We start from the raw sequence: 21,530 nt of genomic DNA on the forward strand, positions 1-21,530 counted from the left end.
CTATGTCTGTGAGTGTATAACGGTTAGCGGGGTTACGTCGTAGAGGTGTAACTGCACGTCTTAATAATGAAATGGGCTATACTTCTTTCTCATATAGGACAGGACGTAGGTCAATGGGTTCACTGGACATGCGCTGACTCTCGGCTTACTCTTTATTTAGAGAAAAACACGAAAAAAAGACATCCAAGTACATAACCGTGCCACCTTCCACGTACTCGATTGCATATGAAACTTTTTAGCTCGTGTATATTCACTGGATTTGTGCACGATCCGTCACGAGAAGTCCTTGTCTTACGGCTGTGCGTGTACGCCGCACATCTTGGCACATCCTTACCTATGGTGCGAACCATGTAGCTAAGTTTTCTAACTCTGTTATTTTATCCAGAAAACTAAGTGCCATATATATTGTAAAACTGCACGAATTGTACTTTTTTGTGATAGTCTGACTATGCCAAATACCAATGTGGGTAACTGGGAAATCAGCGCAGTTTTCTTTGACATTTGCCGAAATGCCTTCACAGCAATTCTCTACTTTTTGATGATACATTCACCCACTGTAAATTCGTTTGCCTCTTGTGGCACACACGTGTATCGTGGATAGACCGCATTTAGGGTTAACAACCATGAAATGGTACGTGGTTCAGTGCTCGCGCGAGTTAACCATCATGACACTGGTTAGCGCAGTAGCGGAGTAGCGCGGGCAGCGCTGCGGTGGCAAGGTCTGTTGGGCGCACCGGAAAAAGAAGCGGGTCTCTTTGGCATTGGCGGCTGTCGTCTGGTCGTCTTCTGACGGGGTTCCACCGGATATGGCGACTGTGGGTCGTATCACATGGGTCCCTCGTAGTAAGTCCCTTGCGATCCCTTGTGTTTGTTGTGTTATTTTCAGTGTCTTGGAATATTGTAAATTTTGCTTGAGCACGTGACGAGTGACGTTTTAATTCGGCAGGCGATATCGTCGTTCGTAAAAGTAGTTGAATAAATGTACACGATGCCATGTTTGCCCGACCAAGTCTGCTGTGTTGGTTCGTTCCAACAGTCTGCTCGTTGCGAGACCTAACGACATCTATTTAGCCCAGTGATTCACGCCAAATGCACTCCTTGGTATCATGCTGTCCATTTAGTTTTTTTCTCGCCGCTGGGCCACTTTCGAATCCAACTCTTTTCTTAAGAGCGAAGCTCCTCTTAGTCAAACCTTGTCATGCGTCATGCGTAACCAACAGAAGAAGAGACGAGAAATAAAAGAATGCAGTATCGCCCGAACAGTAAATAAATGGCACTGTCTCATAGAAGCACATACAAACTGCAGTTGAGTGAGGATATTCTTGAATTCTTGATGGTGCTGAACCACTACTCTCCAATTGGCTGCTGCACGGAATTCGCCTAGGTACGCGGAGGACGAGTGCCTCTCTCCATCTCCTGGATAGTTTGCCGTACATGACGGATCGTTGGTGGGGCATGGATGAAGCAGAGTGGTGAGAGCTTGCGCTCGGCCTCCTTGGCTCACGTCTCGTCGGTGTTACCCGCGCGCCGTCTGCATTCTCGAACGCGATCGGGCGCATGGACGCATGCAGGAATGGATGGACACACGGATAGATGAACGGACGGACGCTTAGCCCCACACATAATTATTCACTTCGTGGATATGCTGTGGTTTTTTTTACAGACTGATGTTCTGTTCCCAACTTCCGACTACTCCTTGATTCCTTTGCTTGTCTATGACATTTTTCATCCACATGGAGGTCACGGGCTCGTTAAAATTTTTCGCAACAGCAAAATCGCCTATGCGGGATTGTACTGTCGAGCTATTTATTGCTTGCGCAAGTAGTTAGTTCAAGCAATGTTGTTGTCTGTGCGTCTTTTTGTTTGAGGGTTGGGGCTATAGCACAGAAAAGTCAACTGTATATTATTCAGTGAGAAACAACAAAAAATATCCATTAGCTGTGATAAAAACGGGAAGATGAGGCGGGGCTGTGCTATAGGTTCATCTCAGCATCATGCCAATATCAAAAGCAGTAAAAGCAGTACGCTGTCGCTAAATAAGGAATGTAAGACAACTGAGTTGGCGAGTGGGGGGAGTAGTGTCCCCTCGGGTCTTCAGTGGAAGAGCCCGAATGCACCAAGTGAACGCCTCCTCCATCCCCGTTATTGGCAGCTTTTCCTGGTTTTATGTACCCCGATCTTTTTTCCGAATTTCGCGAAACTGGGTGGCACACTAAAGCACTTACATTTGTTACCAACACTAACATTTGTTAAACACCAAACCAAGGTCGCCAAGCTCTGTTTGCCACAGCCTCGGCTAGCGGCATGACCGCAGTTTCGCATGCATAACATACGGGAAACGCAGTTGTATGTGTGCAAACAGAGGCAGCATAATATGGGCACAATGCAGGTGGAGTCATTGAAACGTGGGAGAGCTTCGAAACAGTACTCGGATTCCACTGTGAGCCCAGCAATGAGGCGCTCACCATTTGAGGCTGAAAAGAAGACGCGAGTCGATCAGCGCGAGCACAGCGATGTACAGCATTCCCTGAGCCGTCATGCTGAGAAACTCGTAGAAACCGGTTTCGGGGAACGGTTGCAGCGGCTGGACGAGTGAAGCCGTCGTGTTTTGCCAGAGCGCTGCGTGATTGAAACGAGTGAGTTAAGGAATCGTTGGGGGTCTAGATGGTACACGGTTTGATAAATTAGTGAATGTGTGCGGCACAAAGAAACGAAGAAGACAGAAGACACGTAAACGACACGCAGCGGCGCTGACTTTCAACTTATTTTTTGAAAATCAAGACAGAAAGAGAAGTATAATAGAAGTAGCTCACAGCAAATCTGCTATCAAGTGAATAGGTAGGCCAAGTTGGTATCCAAGTGACAAGGAGATCCAGTTTTGTATGCTCAGCCACGATGCCTATTCAGTCTTTGATAATGTGTGCGCATGTACGAAATCAGGCCTCACGCATTTCAATAAATCATTTGGAAGTCAGCGCCTTGCTATGTCTTTAATGTGTATTCTCTCATTTTATTTTTCTTGCAATGCACATATTCGGTATATATCAAGGGTCCGTGAAGCCCATCAGTGAAGAAACGCGCTTGAAGTCGTAAAGCTCGGTGAAACCTTTATTTGATGCCATAATGAAGGCTTAAGAGGAAGCCGAAGGCCTGACAAGGCTCCTACTGAATTAGTATATACTGATGCACTAGTTAGGGGAGCAATGATATTTACGAAGCAGCACACAAAAGAAACATTCACGCGCCCTTTATTGCGCTTCGTACACATTTGTGTATACTACTTATTTTTCATTACTCTTACTGGGTCGAATTGTGATAAAGAAAGAGAAAGATATGTTGCACTTTCGATTAATCGAGCTTCTTTCGTAACAAATGTGCATTTATTTCACCTCATTCTGTTCTGCATTGCTGGATATCATCGCTTCGCTGAAGACATACAAACGGGTGATGTAACGTTTTGTTATACTATTGGTGAGTCATATTTTTGGTCTAGTTCATTTAGGCAAATGCAACCAAGGAGGATTAACATTTTTTTAAATCCTGCTTGGTGCCGAATACAAGTACCGCCATCCAGCGGACATTTTAAGGACTAAACTAGAGGTGGCTACATACTACTAATACATACATTGAGGGCGCATGACCCGCGGCTTAAGGAGATTCGCCCTTAAAAAGTGTAACGACTTAGAGTACTTAGCACTCAACTATTACCTTTAATCCTATCCTTTTGATACCTTCTCTACCCCCATCCCTCGTAAGCTACTGTTGAGGTGTCCTCCCCTAAGAGATAGTGACTGGACTCACTCTTCTCTTCTTTTCACTTAAAATCACTCCCCCGCCCCCTCTACTATGGGCGAGCTGTAAGCCGTACCAAATCTTATGACGGCAGCCGTTTGTGTGTGTAGAAAGAGTGTTTAACGATTTGGTGTACTTCGTGCTCGATTATGGGAGAGCAGAATGCCGTCCCGGAACACCGAAGGGGCAGTGATCACGAGTGTTCATAAAAAAACGTAATCAACGATTTATAATACACGGTACTCTACTACGGATGGGCAGAAAGCCGTCCCTACTGATTGTGTGTGTTTAGAAAAAAAAAAGGCGGTTAACAATTTAGAGTACTTGGTACTCCACTATGGGAGAGTTTAAGGCCATCTCGTGGGGCTATGAGGCCGGTGAGACAAAGAGCTGGACATTTGTATTTAGAAAAAGTGTTAAATGACTAATAGTGCTGGATAATCTACTATGGGAGAGCATAAAGCCGTCCCCCAACAGAGATGCTAGACTGCTACACGTAGCACGCCGACACTGCCATTGAAGCCACCACACCGGCACACCGCAAATCTCTCTCATCCTGAAAAACCTTCGTGCCTGTTCCGCGCGAACCATCATCTCTTTCCGGCATTTCTAGTTGTCATAAACAGGGAACGTGAAAATAGTTCTTAAAAAACAAGAACATTTTCAAGTTTCTTCGTATCCTTTAAGCGTGCATATCTTTATTGAAAATACTACACTGAAAGTTAGCGTAAAAAAATATTGATGCAACATAGAAAGGTAGATGAGACCCCACCCAGATAACATAAACGCAGCAGCCAACCGCCTTCGCGACTGAAGTAACAGTCCCGCTCATATCATCGCCGATATTCGCCGACGATGGTGTGGCTTTTGACGTCAGCCTACAGTGCGCTCCCATTGGTGCAGGATTGTGTGCATCCACTCTTGGGGTGTAAATGGCGCTGCCTTCTAAAGTTCTACGCAGGGTTCCGATTTATCTCGCATGGGAAATCACATACAGCACCGACAGCGTTCTTGTGGCTAAAACCGGAAACTCTATCTAAATCAGAGTCTCCGTGAAGTGACCAGTTCAAACACACCTTTCGGAAGGGTTATTTTAGAACATTTAGTTTTGGAGATCGCGCATGTAAAAACAAAATTATGCAGAGATTCGCTCTTATTACAGGGAAAGCATACAATACTAGCATCTGGAGGCGTATTTTTTTTTTTCGTATTTCGTATTTATTTCAGACAAAGACAAGTAATATGTACATTTGCCCTGTCTAGGAGGAGTGACAAAAAGGCACGAATGCCTGACTGGGTGTCACACCCCTTTTTAGACACACACAACTCAAACATCAGTGGCAGTTATCTAAGCAAAATACACAAGGTTACATATAGTATACATATTTTGGCCAAACATATACAGGATTTTCTACATATATACATTGTTCTATATACATATGAAACAGAAAGATTTTCTATATACATATACAGTATAAACTGCAGCAAGGTAAAAAAAAGAGAGAAAAAAAAGAAAAAAATAGAAAAAAAGAAAACAGAATTATTCTTGTATTGATAGGAGATATGCAGTTAACTTTCTTTTGAAGCATTTCATGTGCATCGTTTCTTGTACCAAGTTTATCACGGTAGGATGATGATTTAAAAAGTCTGCTATAACGTAAGATTGTTTTTGCATACCATAGTTAGTTCGTGTAAAACCTTTAACATACCTAGTTTTTCTGGTTTCGTAAGCGTGTCCTTTTCCCAGAAATTGTCGAAAAAAACTATCGTGGCATAACTTTATTTTCTGAAATATTGTAATGCCTAGCTTCTTTTTCAGTATGTGTTGCATTGTTAATATAGTGTTCGCTTTAAAAAGTGGAGCGGAGTGAGTTATATATGGCACATTTTCAATAACTCGCACAATACGTTTTTGTAGGATATACAGCTTTTTAAGATTTGTTTTTGTTGTTGTTCCCCACACAAGGAGGCAGTATTGTAAATAGGAATGAATTAGTGCGTAATATAGCTGGAGTTTTAACCAACGTGGCAAAAGTTGCTTTGCTCTGCTGATAATACCTATTGAACGTGAGATGCGTCTTGTGAGGTTATCGACATGAGGAGACCAGCTGAGATTTTCTTCGAAAAGAACACCGAGAAATTTATGTATTCTTACACGCTCGATGATCTCGCCACGGAATTTCAAATGTACGTCATTCCTGATTGACTTATTTCGGCAGCGAAAAATTATATATTTAGTTTTTTTGGTATTTAGTTCTAGTTTATTTACAATAAGCCACTCAGATAAATTATTGAGCCATTTGCTAGCTTGCAACTGAAGAATATGTAGGTTCTCTCCTGAAAAAAATACATTCGTGTCATCGGCGTAAAGAATTATATCTGGCGTGAACGGAATATTACCTATATCATTTATATATAATAAAAAAAGAAGTGGTCCAAGGATGGAACCCTGAGGAACACCGTATTTAATTTCACCTAAAACTGATTTTGAATGATTGGTGTCTGTGTATTGGTAGCGGTTTGTCAAATAACTGCGTATAAGGTCAAGAGCAAGTCCCCTAACGCCATATTCGCTTAACTTTTTTAATAAGATATCATGCTTAATAGAGTCAAATGCCTTTTTAAAATCAAGAAATATCCCTAGAGTATACTTGTCTTCAAAATTCTGAATTATTTTTTCTTTGATACTTAAAAGAGCCATTTCACTTGACTTCTTTTTCTGAAAGCCGTATTGATTGCCTGTAAGTACATCATTTTTAGTGCAGAAATTCATAATTCTTACATTAATCATTTGTTCGAAAACTTTTGAAAACAGTGGTAGTACCGAGATTGGTCTGTAGTTGTTCATGTCATTTCTATCGCCTCCCTTAAATATAACTGTTACTCTAGCGATTTTTAGTTTATCAGGGAACACGCCTGTAGCCAAAATGAGGTTGCATATGTGCGATAAAGGATTGCTGATACTGTTGACAACTGCTTTTATCGGCTCGGCTTTTATCTCGTCCTGGCCACATGCGGATGCATTCTTTAACTTTAGTATTTGGGATTTAATTTCATGTTCTGTTGTTGGTTCCATGAAAAGAGACTTCAAGGAGTTATGCATAATGTATGACCTGTAATTATGCCTGTCACAGTTATCACTTACCGATGCTCCACATTTTAAAAAGTGTTCATTAAACTTATTAGCCAAAGATATACCGGTATAAGTTATATCGCTGTCTACAATTTCAGAGACGCTGAGTGGCTCTTTTTGCGGCAGTAGGCCTTTTAATGTTTGCCACACACGTTTGGGGTCATTTAGAATGGTTTCGAACTTTCTTTCGTAATAACAATTTCTTGCTTCTTTGATATCACGCCCTAGTTTGTTTCTAATTTTCTTATAAACAGTTAGGAGATTAGGTTGTCTAGTTTTAATAAATTGACTAAAAAGTCTGTCTCGTTCCTTCATTCTCCTTAGAAGCACCGTGGTAATCCAAGGTTTCCTACATTTCTTGTTTTGTTTGATAGTAGTTAAAGGAAATGCTTCATCATAAAGTTTTTTAAGGTGATTGATAAAATAATTATAAGCAATGACAGGATCCGTTAACTGATACAGATAAGACCATGAGGTTTCACTAACAGCCGTTTGAAAAGCAGCAACATTGCTTTTGTTAATCTTTCTAAGTTTAAAAGCTTTATTGGCACGCATTCTATGTGTTTTTGAATGAGGGTTGAAGAAAACAAAAATTGGCATGTGATCACTGACATCAGATATCAAGACACCTGCTTCTATGACATTCGTTTGTGGGATAAAGCATAGATCAATTAGAGTTTCGGAGACATCTGTTACTCTTGTCGGTACATCAATTACATTTTCTAGGCCGTAAGAGAGAAATAGATCAAGAAGAACTTGTTTGTTGCGTTCTAGAGACAGCATATTGATGTTGAAGTCACCCGTCGTAACAATAGTCAGACCGAGTTCGGAACAAAAATTCAACATACGTTCTAAAAAGTTAAAAAAGGCATCTATGGCACCAGAGGGCGGCCTATAAATTACCACAATTGCAGTATGGTAGCACTTCATCATGAGGGATTCGTAGTGTGGGTTTACGACTGAAAACTCTGTCACAGTTTCGAAATGCAAATCGTTTTTGATATAAAATGCTACCCCGCCTCCTCGCTTTTCTTTTCTGAATACGGTTGTACATCTGTAACCTGGGAATTGTACCTCATATTCATCGGTGAACCATGTTTCAGAAAAGGCTAAAATGTCAAAGTTGTATTTAAAATCATCAAGAAGCATGCAAACGCGTTCTTCCTTACTTTTCAAGCTTTGCGCATTTAAATGCAGAATAGACAAATCGTTTCTAGAGCATGATGCGGCGGAAGCCTTAAAAGCGTCCTTATCATAATATTTATTGAACCTTGCCATTTTTATACGTCACGTGCAATGACAAGCAGCATGCATGAGAGCCCTATTTTATCTTTTCGAGGTCATCCATCGTGATAATCCGAATTACACGATCGCGTGGGCTACGGCGAACAAACAATTTACCACTCTTATGCCCCACAAACTGATATTCTCGTTCAACTGCTCTTGTTTTCATCTTCCAGAAAAGCTGTTTGTTTTGCGCTGTTAGGTTTTCATTCAAAAATATTTTTGATTTAGTTTTCCTCAGTTCACTTTTCTTCGCTAGCCAGCTGTCCCTAATCTTTCGCGAAAAAAACCGAACCAAAATGGGCGGAACCGTCTCTGTTTTGCTTGCATTATCAGTTTTTCTCTTGGGTGGCAGTCGATGAACGGCTTCCACATCCTGGTCAGAAAGATGTGGGACGTCAAGGTCATCTGCTAGCCTATTAAGTTTGTCGAGCAAATTCTCTCCTGTATGATAGGGCATACCGTGTATTTCTAAATTTAGTCGTCGGCTGTACTGATCCAAGTCATTAAGCTCTTGTTTCAGCTTTCCGATTTCGAAATCGTTCACTTTGACCTCAAGTTTTTCCACGCGTTTTTTTAGTCCTGTAATATCGGCATTCTGCTGTTTCATCTGCGAAATGACCTCATCGTATTTCTTAGCCATCTCCTGCACTGCTTGTTCGACGCTGTCAACAGTTGCCTTAATTTCATCTAGTGCATCTACTTTCACTTTCATTTCAATAAGTACAGCAAGTTTGCGGTGTATTTCGTTGATTTCACGAGAAAGGTCCACTTCAGTTTCGTCGTTGAAATTTGTTGTGTTATGACTTCCTCGAGGCTTTGTGGTTTTGCACGTAGCGCATTTCCAGGTTTTTATTGTGGCGTCTGTCTTTTTTCGATACGCGGATAGTGATACTCCGGAACAATTTCCAACATGGTAATGAAAGTTGCATTCGCAGCATAATAAGTACTGCTCTTCGCCATGAAATGATTTATGGCAGGCAAGACAAGTTTCTGGCATTGTGCGTGCTAACACAAGCTCACGACACAAGAGACACTCAAGAGGCGAGTTACTCAGCAGCAGCGGCAACCACGGGCTTAATGAGCACTAGGTATACAAAGAATAAACTAACCTGTAAACACGAAGAAATCATTCAGCACCGGGCCATAACAGCACGTCGCCACTGCTGCCGAGTAAGTGTGGTCTGTTCCAACGATGTCAGGCTCCTTTTGTAGGCGTTTCGTGGTGACGTAGGGGTCACGTTGATTGGTGTAATCTTCTCGGTAGTTTCCAGAAGTGTGGTTCCGGTCTCTTGATATGTTGCGTTGCGCGTCAGTAGTGATGCAGGTAATCCTGTAAACACGAAGAAATCATTCAGCACCGGGCCATAACAGCACGTCGCCACTGCTGCCGAGTAAGTGTGGTCTGTTCCAACGATGTCAGGCTCCTTTTGTAGGCGTTTCGTGGTGACGTAGGGGTCACGTTGATTGGTGTAATCTTCTCGGTAGTTTCCAGAAGTGTGGTTCCGGTCTCTTGATATGTTGCGTTGCGCGTCAGTAGTGATGCAGGTAATCCTGTAAACACGAAGAAATCATTCAGCACCGGGCCATAAGTGTCACTACGTGCAAGTAGTGACACCTTTCACCGGTGGCAACGGTGGCCTGCATTAACTTAAAGGTAAACCAGCAAAAAAAAGAGAAACACCTCATGAGAAAATTTGGTTGTCAGAAGGGACCATCGGTTTATACAGCAGAGACTCGCTCAAAGAGCCTAGTAAAATTACATTGTCACACTACAAGTTGTGTAGCTGCCCAGAGTGTATATTATTATTATTATTATTATTATTATTATTATTATTATTATTATTATTATTATTATTATTATTATTATTATTATTATTATTATTATTATTATTATTATTATTATTATCGCAGTGTGCCCATACGTCCCTCTTCTGCGTGACCTGGAAAACCACATACTTTGTTGGGCGATACTGAAAATTTACCACAATGCTTTAGTGGGTTCCTGCTGTATATATAACGGAGATTTATTTTCGTTTTGTTTTTCGGGAGAAAGAGAGAAAGAAAGAAAGAGAGAAAGAAAGAAAGGAGGAAAGAAAGAAAGAAAGAAAGAAAGAAAGAAAGAAAGAAAGAAAGAAAGAAAGAAAGAAAGAAAGAAAGAAAGAAAGAAAGAAAGAAAGAAAGAAAGAAAGAAAGAAAGAAAGAAAGAAAGAAAGAAAGAAAGAAAGAAAGAAAGAAAGAAAGAAAGAAAGAAAGAGTGTTCACACCCAGTACCGGTGACGGTTACAGAGCAGTCCTGTGTAAGTAAAAGTTCATAGGTGGAAGGCGGAGAGTAATTGGCATCTCAGCCTTGTAATTGAGAATTCTGCTTTCTTTGAGAAACACCATCTATCCTTCCAAGCGTTATCGAGCTGTGGGAATTCAGGGGAAAAAAAGCAGTAAGCTTTGTCGATGTTATACACAGGGCAAGGCTTTCGAGTAGCGCCGCTTTGCCAGTTTGCAGTCGAGACTTTTTAGGAACGAAGCTCCTCAAGGCGTGGGCTGTGCGTTCCCTGTATGTAGCCACCTCTCGCTTAGTTCTTGCAGTGTTCACTAGATGGCGGTACAGTCCCCTGTATATAACCTCTCGTTTAGTTCTTGCAGTGTTCACTGGATGGCGGTACTTGTAGCTGATGATTAGAAATGCAAGATGTTATAAAATAGGAATGAAGTCACATATGGCGCGTGTCATTGGAGGAAGGCAATCGTTCGATTTATTGCGGCGGCGTACGCTAGGGGGAGCGTTGTAATAAAATCGAGTGGGCAAAATATACGGAGGATTCATGGTTTACCAGGTTTACCTCCGGAGCTTCGCCCACTCATCATCATTCACTGTGGGAATACGGCAGCACTTTTTTATTGTTGTTAACGGAACACGTGAGTTACCTTCGCAGCAGCCGGATATCCTGTCGTCCGATGAGTACTGCGCGTCGCTGCACGCTTCGGCGAGTAGTTCACCGCCAGCGAGACAGATGGCGTTCAGCCTGGACAGCAGGATGACTTTGACGACGCCCCGCACCAGAGTGTACGTCGGGAACCAACGGCACACGTAGCCCCAGATGAACAGCACCCCGGTGGCAGCCACCGACGGGTCCTCTTGAACAAGCGCGTCCAATATCTCCAAGCCTAATGAACCGACTATGCCTGCGTGGTGAACATCGATTGCGTTAACAAGGATACAACTGGGGATAGTCTATTATGTTTTCCACCCTGTTACTTGCGGCCAGGTACTAGCTAGGCTCACAAGACTTAATGAGACGCACAACTCGATACAAACCGTGTAAGCCAATAGTTGCGTTATGCAAATATCCTCAGTAGTGAAAGAACTGCCCCTATGGGAATTAATATAGTGTGGTTGTATTGCACGAGATAAGTCACCAAGCTACTATCCCTCAACCATTGTAACGTGTTTAGCGTAGTTTTACCGCTCTGATGCATCTGATGACATCAGCTTTATGTTGTTCCAATCATTCTGAGCCCAATATAGCTATCAAGATTTGCCTTCCGTACGTTGAGAAATTATAGGATTGGAACTGACATGCCTGGTCATTCCCGGAGAGGGAATGGGCAAAGCTTTTTTTTTTCATTCCGATGAATTGAAAAGAATGAAATTGCGGTAAGTTGCGATTTCCAGGAATGCAAATGGAATGAAATGAAGGTGCCCATTCCATAACACTGACGTGTACTGAAGTTATAATGCCAGAAATCACTGTTGCCATAGCAACCAACGTTGACCATGAAGCGTAGCTTGAATTGTTTTTGTTAGGTTAAAACCGACCATAGCAATGATCATTTTCATTAGCCTGACTATATACGCCCACTGAAATGCAAAGGTCTCTTCCGCGTTCCTTCGAATTATCCAGTTTTGTGCCTGTTATGGCTACGTTAGCCGCGCAGACTTTTTGGATCGCATCTGCTTTTTTAACTGTCTGCTTCTATCTAGCACGTTTGCCAATCCTCTTGGAATTCAGTGCATTACCCTTAATTACCGGCGCTTACTATGCGTACTCGCTGCCTGCCCTAACCCATGCCCGTCCATTCTTGAGTGTGAGAGAGTGAGTAAGTGAATAACCCGCCGGTTTCTGGGTTGGATTTCCTATATAAGGCCGGCCGAGAGATCATACCTATCAGCAGCTTCCGTGGCCAGCTATAGATCACCAAGAGTTGGCGGTCTAGTCCTGAGCTGGACAGCGAGACTCGCCAATACCCCAAAGGTTAGCGTTGGAGGCCGCGTTCCATTTTGCCAATTAGTACTGAACACTCCCAGAGAATGTGCGCTAGTGTGGCCCAATTTGTGTAAATCGTGCATTGAACGGGCTGTGTTCGGATCAGTTTCGAGTGGGGTGGCGAGTATTCCCCTTCGCAGAATTTTATAGTGCCTGGCACTTTCATTTGTTTTAAAGGGAGGCCTTGCGGGTTGAGTCAACAGCTGACGGAACTAGAAACGTGAGACGTCGAGCCACATTGTGTTCCCCCTCGTTAACATTGACCTTCGTGTGGTCTGTGGGTGCGCGAAACCCTAAGATGTATGCATTTGTTCATCACAGCGGGCTTTGCTTTTAGTAAGGATTCGCAATGCCACTGGAGTGATCTATACCATCTGCAAAATTTCGTCCTGCCATTTGTGAGAATCTGTGATGATGTACAGGGCATCGGGGTGAGCTACGGCCAGCACGATATATAGGTTTCTCCTCCGCTGTTTACACCTGCCTCACGTTCATCGAAGCACTCGGTATGCATTTGTGCGCACGGTATACGACCACAGAAGCGAAGCGGCGACAGTTTCTATAGCGAACTGCGTCGACTAAGACCACCTGCTCATGGCGCCCAAAACTTCTAGCATAACTCTGGCTCTACCGATTCTTGTGCCCTTGTTGTGTTCAAGATGCGTGTTATCTGGCTATAATATGGTATCATGAATTTAGTTATCCCTTTGTATGTTGTGTTTGATACCGTGTTGTGTGTGATTAAGAAATTTCTCGACTGTCCAGAAGTTAGCCTAGCCTGCTTCTGTTTCGGCTGAGACTACTTTAAGGCCGCGTTCACACTGAGCATTCCGGCCGCCGAAAGTGCTCCGAATCCGGTTCGGCGGCGGCGAGATCCGCCGAAAGGGCCCTCTCCGCGCCGATCGCTCTCGGACTGATTTTTGCGGCGTCTGCCGCCGAGTCGTTCACCGCGGACCAGTAGGAGCGCTAGTCAAGAAATTTTGAAAAATGGTGGCCAAGAACTACTCACTTGTTATGCCGCAGTGCACGTAACCGAATGTTGAAACCAACGGGAGTTTAACCTACTCTGTGCCTACTTCGCCTCTGTATTTCGTGAAAGAGGTGACCGAGCTTGCTGTTGGCGTGACCGAGCTTGTTGCGGTCTTGCAGAGTAAAACGAACCCACCAAAGCCGCTGTCGTCGGTGATTTTTCTGCTCTTCGTGCGTTACAAGACAGCCACTTGCCAGCGAAGTAAGCAGTACTGTCTTTTCTTGATTCTTGCGTACGAGAATCGTCGAAGTATACACCACCGGATAGCGTAGTAGCGTTTGCGAACCGCGGCAACAACCGGGTGACAGCGCATCCATCCCGCGTTCGCCCCGTAGTAGATGCAATATACGGCAGCGCGGGGCGCGTCCAGTCCGAACGACGCTGCGTTTCGGTGGTAGGGGAATTTCGGTCGCTGTAGAAAGCGGATGTTTCAGTGTGAACTAGGCATAATAGACGTTTGTTCCGTGATCCACTCTGATATCTAATTATGGAACAACGTAGAACCTATAGTTGTTCTTTCTGCAGCTCTCCGCGCAGTCTAAGTTTAAACCATCTCGCAAGCATCCAAGTTTGTGCCCTATACACTCGCTCGTAAGGGTAGTCCAGTGCAACTGCCAGCCCGAAGGTTCGAGGCATCGGATCTCGGTTGCGGCATTCCCATTTCAATGCAGGGGAAATTATAGTGGCCCGTGTGCTTACATTTAGGTGCACGTTAAAGATCCTTGTATAATTGAAACTTCCAAAGCCTCACCTTACGGTACCTGACATAATCAAGCCGGCGTTTGGGAACGTATGATATACTTTCCAGATCCGTCTTTACGTAAGTTTCTGCTGCGGCTGCTAGCACTCATGCTACAACGTACTCACCAGCGAGGAACAGGCCAAGAACCATGCAGGAGAAGGCCAAGCTTGGCTCGCTGAAAAGCTTGGAGAACAGGTAGGCAAGCGGCAGGCTCGCGAATGAGTTTGCAACGAACAGAGCCAGGATGGCCACTGCATTCATTGATAAAACAGGCAATATAGTAAACTGTGCGAGTAATTTGTACTCACAGTGGGCGAGTGGTCTAGTTGGTGATTCATCGTTTAGCTTTACTGTGTGGAAGAAAACAAATGCAATTAAAAAAAACACGTCGGGCCTGCGCGGAAGGCGCAGCACAGTCACAGCGAAAGCTAGAAGATCGGCCTTTCAGAGCCTTTTCAAAACACTCATTAGGCAACTACTGCAAGCACGCTTGCTTGATAGCCACTAGGACATTAATAATAAAATTTTTAGGTATAGGCAGGCATTTGTATATCCTGTTTTTCGTCATTCTTCTTAGAAGCGTGGTATCCGCTAAACACTTGCAAGTAATTTTGGGCCAATTGTTCATGCAGTGGCTGACGACGATGAGTAATAATGGCTGAAGTGGGTACGCGCCATGGTTAAGAGGGGAACAGGAACAAGCTTTTGTGATGAGTTGGAGCATTGGACGACCCACTCGTTACGCTATTCGCATAGTGCGATGACTGATTGTTATTTCGCTGTCTTAAAACGCTTTATAAGTCGTATTAACGCGATTGCTTTCCCGACATCAAGCCTGTCTAAGGCAAGTTTGCCAACAACTCACAAGCACCGACGGAGCTCAATAGTGGAATACTGGGCTGGCACCCAGCCGACCCGGGTTCAAGCCGCACTGTATCGTTTGTGCTAGGTTTTTTTTCTTTCTAATTTTGCGTGATGTGGTTACGGACCCCAGCGGCGGCAGAGGACAACTGCGCGTGACCCGAGTCGTGGTCTCATGACAGCTTTCGCTGTAAAAGACAAAGACAACTGCAGCCCACGTCTCTTTTTCGTCGTCCGTGTTTTCTTACTCGCAGTATAGCTATTGATTATTTGTATTAAGTCGGATACGGCGGTGGCGGTGAACTGTACTGCTAAAGTTCCATAAAATCCTTCCCCAAAATCTAAGTAAAATGAAGGATGCTTGCCATGATATTGAAATACGGAGAAATATTTCCTAAACATACACGAACAACTGACCACACGAGAACGCTAGATAAAGTGTGCCATAGTCGCATGCAACTTTAATAGTCTGCAGCAATTTTTTCCTCAAAGGCGGATGCCCACCAGCCTCCCCCAATGGACGCGCACTCCAGAGTGACATTATGAGCCGGACGCCTGGTGACTTTGCAGTAGAAGCACGCTGCCAAATGCACGAGAGCGACTACTTATTTAATCCCGGAAAAGCTCGGCTAGCGTGCTTCGTATGCCTGGGCGCAGCCTCCCAGGGACTGCTTTATTCATTCATTCATTGATTCACCATCAGCCTGACTACGTCCACTGCAGGAAAAAGGCCTCTCCCATGTTCCGCCAGTTAACCCGGTCCTGTGCTTGCTGCTGCCAATTTACACCTGCAAACTTCTTAATCTCATCTGCCCACCTAACCTTCCGTCTCCCCCTATCCCGCTTGCCTTCTTTGGGAATCCAGTTAGTTACCCTTAACGACCAGCGGTTATCCTGTCTACGCGCTACATGCCCGGCCCATGTCCATTTCTTCTTCTTGATTTCAGCTATGATATTCTTAACCCCCGTTTGTTCCCTAATCCACTCTGCTCTCTTCTTGTCTCTTAAGGTTACACCTACCAATTTTCTTTCCATTGCTCGCTGCGTCGTCCTCAATTTAGGCTGAATCCTCTTTGTAAATCTCCAGGTTTCTGCTCCGTAGCTAAGTACCGGCAAGATACAGCTGTTATATACCTTTCTCTTGAGGGATAGTGGCAATCAACCTGTCATAATTTGATAGTGCTTGCCAAATGTGCTCCACCCCATTCTTATTCTTCTAGTTACTTCAATCTCGTGGTTCGGCTCCGCGGTTATTACTTGCCCTAAGTAGACGTAGTCTTTTACACCTTGAAGTGCACTATTACCTATCTCGAACCGCTGCTCTTTTCCGAGGTTGTTGTACATTACTTTCGTTTTCTGCTCTCCTTGTCTAACTCCGTAATCATGAGTTGCAATTCGTCCCTTGAGTTACTCAGCAATGCGATGTCATACGGCTATAAATACTTCTCACAAGGCCCAACTCATCATCATCATCGGCCTGACTGCGCCCACTACCGGGCAAAGGCCCCTGCCACGTTTCGCCAATCGACCCCGGGTGATTCTGTGTTTGCTGTAGCCGCGTCATCCCCGCAAGCTTCTTAATCAAATACAATCGCTTGTATTTCTGCTCCCTCCTCACGCGCGTGCCTCATCTCGAAATTTAGCATCTCTTACTGACCATGTGGTCATCTTGGCGACACACTGTACCAATGCTCATTTCTCCTTGATTTTGACTAAGATGTCCTTTTGGGGCCAAGGCCTACAGCCACCAAGGACTCGTCAGGGACGGCGCGAAGACGCCAAGCAACAATTCTTCACTAGTCAGAGGAAAGGCTCAGCCGTGATTGTTCTTCAGTGGCCACTCAGTGCGAGCCACGATCAGGCCACATAGTCCTCTTTGGCTTCTATATGCTGGCCTCGCTTCAGATATCGCTCCGCATACTACTTAACACCCGTTCGTTTTCCGAACCACTCTGGTTCCTTCTCATTTTTTAATCCTATCGCACATATTCTCCTCCTTTCCATGGCTCGCCTCGTCATCGTCAATATAAGAATAGCCCTATAATTCGTAAGCCTCCAGGTATCTGTTTCACGGGCAAGCTCCACCAGCAAGCACCGCCAGCATGCAATTAAGATGCAGGATAGGCTAACTGTCGATAATAAAAATTCGATCTCGATTCTGTTTCTAACGTCACAGAACTTCGACCAGCTGATTTCCACTAAACTCATGACATGGTCGTGGAACATACAGTGGTAAGGCGTGGCGATCTCGCTGTGCGTGATGAACACGATAAAAACGAGAGCGACGCTGTGCCAGACGGCCATGAACATGTCGAAGACGAAGTGCCCCATCCAGTACATGATGCCCGACATGCCGGTCATGAGCTGCATAGTCTGGAAGCCGCTGACCGATTCGACCATCGGAACGAACACGTGACTTGCCGCATGAAAGCTCATCGCCAGCGACAGGAAAAAGGCGTACAGCACGCGCGTCAGGAAATTGCGCGTCGGGAACAACTCCGTCTCGAGTCCAAGAGTCTCACGACCTGCGAGGCGTGTGCACGTGCAATTAGTCAGTGAAGCGTTCAGTGTCGCTGACTGCTTCAGGCTGTTTATTACGTACCGTTCAAACCATACTATTTATTGTAGAGGGTGGACGGTGGTCTCTAGATCAGAGGTCTCAAAAATGTGGCCCATGAACATTTTGCTAGCGGGCTTCCCGTCCACGCACGACTATCTTCATCACACATTTTAAATGTGAAGCATTTCTTAGTCAACTACGGTGACTTTGAGCGTGTCTATCTATCTGCCTATCTAGCCGCTTACGTATGGCTGCTCTCGTGGTCACCCCCTTAACTTAGCGTGACCCAATATTAGTATGGGAGGGTAAGATGGTTTGACGAATATGACGTGCTGGTCAAGGCATGAATATTGCTACAATCCCGTCGCATAAGTCGTGAAACACTTCCCGCCAGACAGTGGCACATACCCACGGGCGGGTATGTGCCGCTGGAATGCGGGTATGTGCCACAGTTGATTGACATTTATTATTGACCCAGGATCGACGAGAACACACATGGGCAATTTTAATGCGTCAGCGTTAAGCAATACCCAACATCAGTAGCGTCAACCCAATGAATAAATGGTGTTAAGGAAAACCTGAGATAGGCAGCGTTGAGCCCCCGACGAATGCAAATAATAAATTTCGGGGTCCCAGCAGGAATCGAACCCAACCATTCAGCGGGGCAGTCAAGCATTCTACCACAGAGATACGCGTCAGATCTCGGAACTACTTTTCAAATAGCGCTAATCTTCGTGAAACGTCACTAGTGGTTGCAGTGCTGCCTACACAATTTTATAAACATTACGTATGTACTGCTTTGATAGAACTTCGGGTTAACGTCAATTGTGGTTAGGTGCCATGCTCTGAAGTTGATTTATCTAGCAGTGTCCAAGGCCAACATCTTCGCGAGCATCAGGGCTTCATATCAGCTTCTGTGGTTGCTAATACGCATGTTTCATTTAGCATCACTGTGCAAGGGCAAACAACTGGTTATATAAACATCTGAAACTCTTCAGCATATGTCTGTGCGTGCAACATTTGTACATATCTCTAGCGCAATTCCATGACGTGTCGCTCAATAAAAAAATTGCAACGCGGTATCACCTTCCCTCTGCATGCTTCGCATAACGTAGATTCCCACGTACGTGGGATCTGCTGAATTTTTCTTTTTTGTCACAACCTATACATACGTGACTGCTCTCACACATTTCTTGAGGACAATCTATGGAATCACGATGTTATGAAACACCACAATGCGACAGACACTGTATTTCAGAATGGGCTTTCCGATTTTAGTCATCCTCGAGGTAAGTACCAATATGTGTCTGGAATCCTGGCGCCAAGTTCCTTACGGGATTGATTGATTTGTGGGGTTTAACGTCCCAAAACCACCATATGATTATGAGAGACGCCGTAGTGGAGGGCTCCGGAAATTTCGACCACCTGGGGTTCTTTAACGTGCGCCCAAATCTGAGCACACGGGCCTACAACATTTCCGCCTCCATCGAGTTCCTTACGGGACTGACCCATAAATATGCCATATAAAGAATGATTTCTTTCAAAAAGGTGACGTTGGCTGACACGTTGTTCGCCTTTCGGCGCACAGTATGCACTCACCATCCTTGGGCGCGAGCATTCCGTATTGTCCTTCGAACTCCGCCTTCGCTCTCAGGTCGTCACTCAAGGGAGGCCAGTTGACTAGCGTAATACTGGAGTTTTTGCTGCCCGTTAGGTTTCTCAGCAGCGCAGTGTGAAGCAGGTTCACTCCAATCACGGCGCTAGGCGGGCACTGGCCGTTGAACCAAACGAACAACCTGCACGACAGCGGTTGCATTATTAAGCACTGTTATTAGTATGTCTATTATTCCATAGCAGATTGCGCCCCCTGATCGATGCAGGAATCTGCGAAAGGCATCACCAAACTCGAATAGTGTCTGTTGGAGTCACCACGAATATCACAATAAGCCACGTGATCACGTCGTCGTGAGGCCATATGCACCTCAAATGATAACGACATTACACGATTTAGTCACTTTATCAAACAAGAAACGATTCCGAAGGAAAGGCAACTGCACTCGAGGTAAAGAAACCTTACAAAATTTCTGACCCCGGAGGCAATGCCAAACCTAGTTAGATGCAAAGAGTTTTCGAAGGGATGTGGTGCATAAAGACATCCACTGAGAAAAAAAAGATACGTTTCCGTTCGGGTCATCCTCTAGGCGAATATATTGGTGACTGTATCATTTTTTGCCACCACAATCATTCTAAAAAGTACGAACTTAATGTTTTACTAAGTATCCACTTATAGCTATATGCGTATTTCATTCTACACACATTTTATGATATGTATAGTTGGTGACTCCGCAAGCTTTACACGGTTACTGATGACACTGCCAGACCCCCGACGCACACAATCAAGCGTTGGCGCATGTAAAAGCGTTGCTGTTGTATCAGCGCATGCAGAACTTGTCTGTTCTTATTTAGGCACTCTTCTATTACTTGGCACTAAATACATACGTCAGAATTTTCGTTACATCTGTAGAGTTACAAAACGCAGTGTCTGTTCTTCAATCGATCCACCTGTGATTGGAGGGTCATATGCACTGACTGACATGTATACAAAAATAAATAGCGAGGAAAGTGACCTCTTTCGGCATTTCTTAAAACAAGTGTGTTTCTCAGGGAGTGAAAGGGAGGGTATTAACGTATTCCATCAATCAAACAAAGAAATCGTTACTCAATCAAAATTCGTTGCCATCACATCTCGCACCTTTTAAGAGCAGCGAAAAAGTCGGCTGTATGTCAGCGACCCGACTCACTCGCTATTCGCGAAGACGCTGACTCCGAACTTGTACTCGTAGAGGTAAGAGTACAAGTCCTTCTCGGCCCAGAAAAGCAGCTCTCGTTCGACGAACTTGCTCGTCGGTGCAAAAGCTCGTACCGAGTGCTCAGACAGCAGCGGCAGTAGCACATTGTCTCCGAAGTTTTTGCTGCGCAAACAAGTCATTTTTCTCTTCAGTCAGTCACCCGAAGAGACACAGCAAGATACCTATGACGCAGTGTGTGGGCCACGTAATATTCACGAAGTAGTATGGACCGGCATGGTGGTCCCACCTCAACAAGCAGTACTTTCAAGTAACGAGACACGCGTTTGCCTTTCAGCTTGAGCTTGCAATTCTTGTCCATTGAGCTGACTCTTTAAGCCCCCGTAGCCTGTGGCGAGAAACACCACGTATATCGCTGACACAATGCTGCTGATTCTTACAAAGCGGTCTTGTTTACCAAATGTATACGACAGAATTGTACACGGTCGAGAAAATAAGTAACCGATCGCAATTACAATTGTTTCCTTTATGATGTAGTTGATTACAGTGGTTAATTAGAGACCTGGAAAAGTAACTAAGTAATTACCAAACTACAGCCGATTACTTCTGCGTTACTACTGTGACTTGCATGGTAGGCAGAAGGCGGGAGGCTTGCGGGAAGGCTGTGAGGCTTAGTGTGGCCTCTGTGCAGTGTTACTCGTTAACCATATCAGGAGTTGTTTTTTTAAGCTGTCATTGCTTATAGCGGATCGTCTAAATTCTCTGAGCACTCTACTACGACGTCCCTCGTAATAAAATTACGGTGTTGTGCCATAAAACACAAGATGTAGTTATCAGCTGAACTCCTTGCAAAGAGAGCGGTGCCTAACTTTTTTTTTGTGGATAGAGCTTATGTTTATTCTCAAGTTGCAACGAGCTATAGAACAGCTTCATGATATTTTGAATTTAGAGCTAGGAAAAACACATGACAGACGACAGAACATGTACGGCCTTTTTGGGGTTTCATTCATCTTTAGCGCTAAAATCAAGATATCATAAAGTATTCACCTAATCATC

Source organism: Rhipicephalus microplus, chromosome 10 (genome assembly GCF_043290135.1).
Source record: "Rhipicephalus microplus isolate Deutch F79 chromosome 10, USDA_Rmic, whole genome shotgun sequence".
NCBI classification, from domain to species: Eukaryota; Metazoa; Arthropoda; class Arachnida; order Ixodida; family Ixodidae; genus Rhipicephalus; species Rhipicephalus microplus.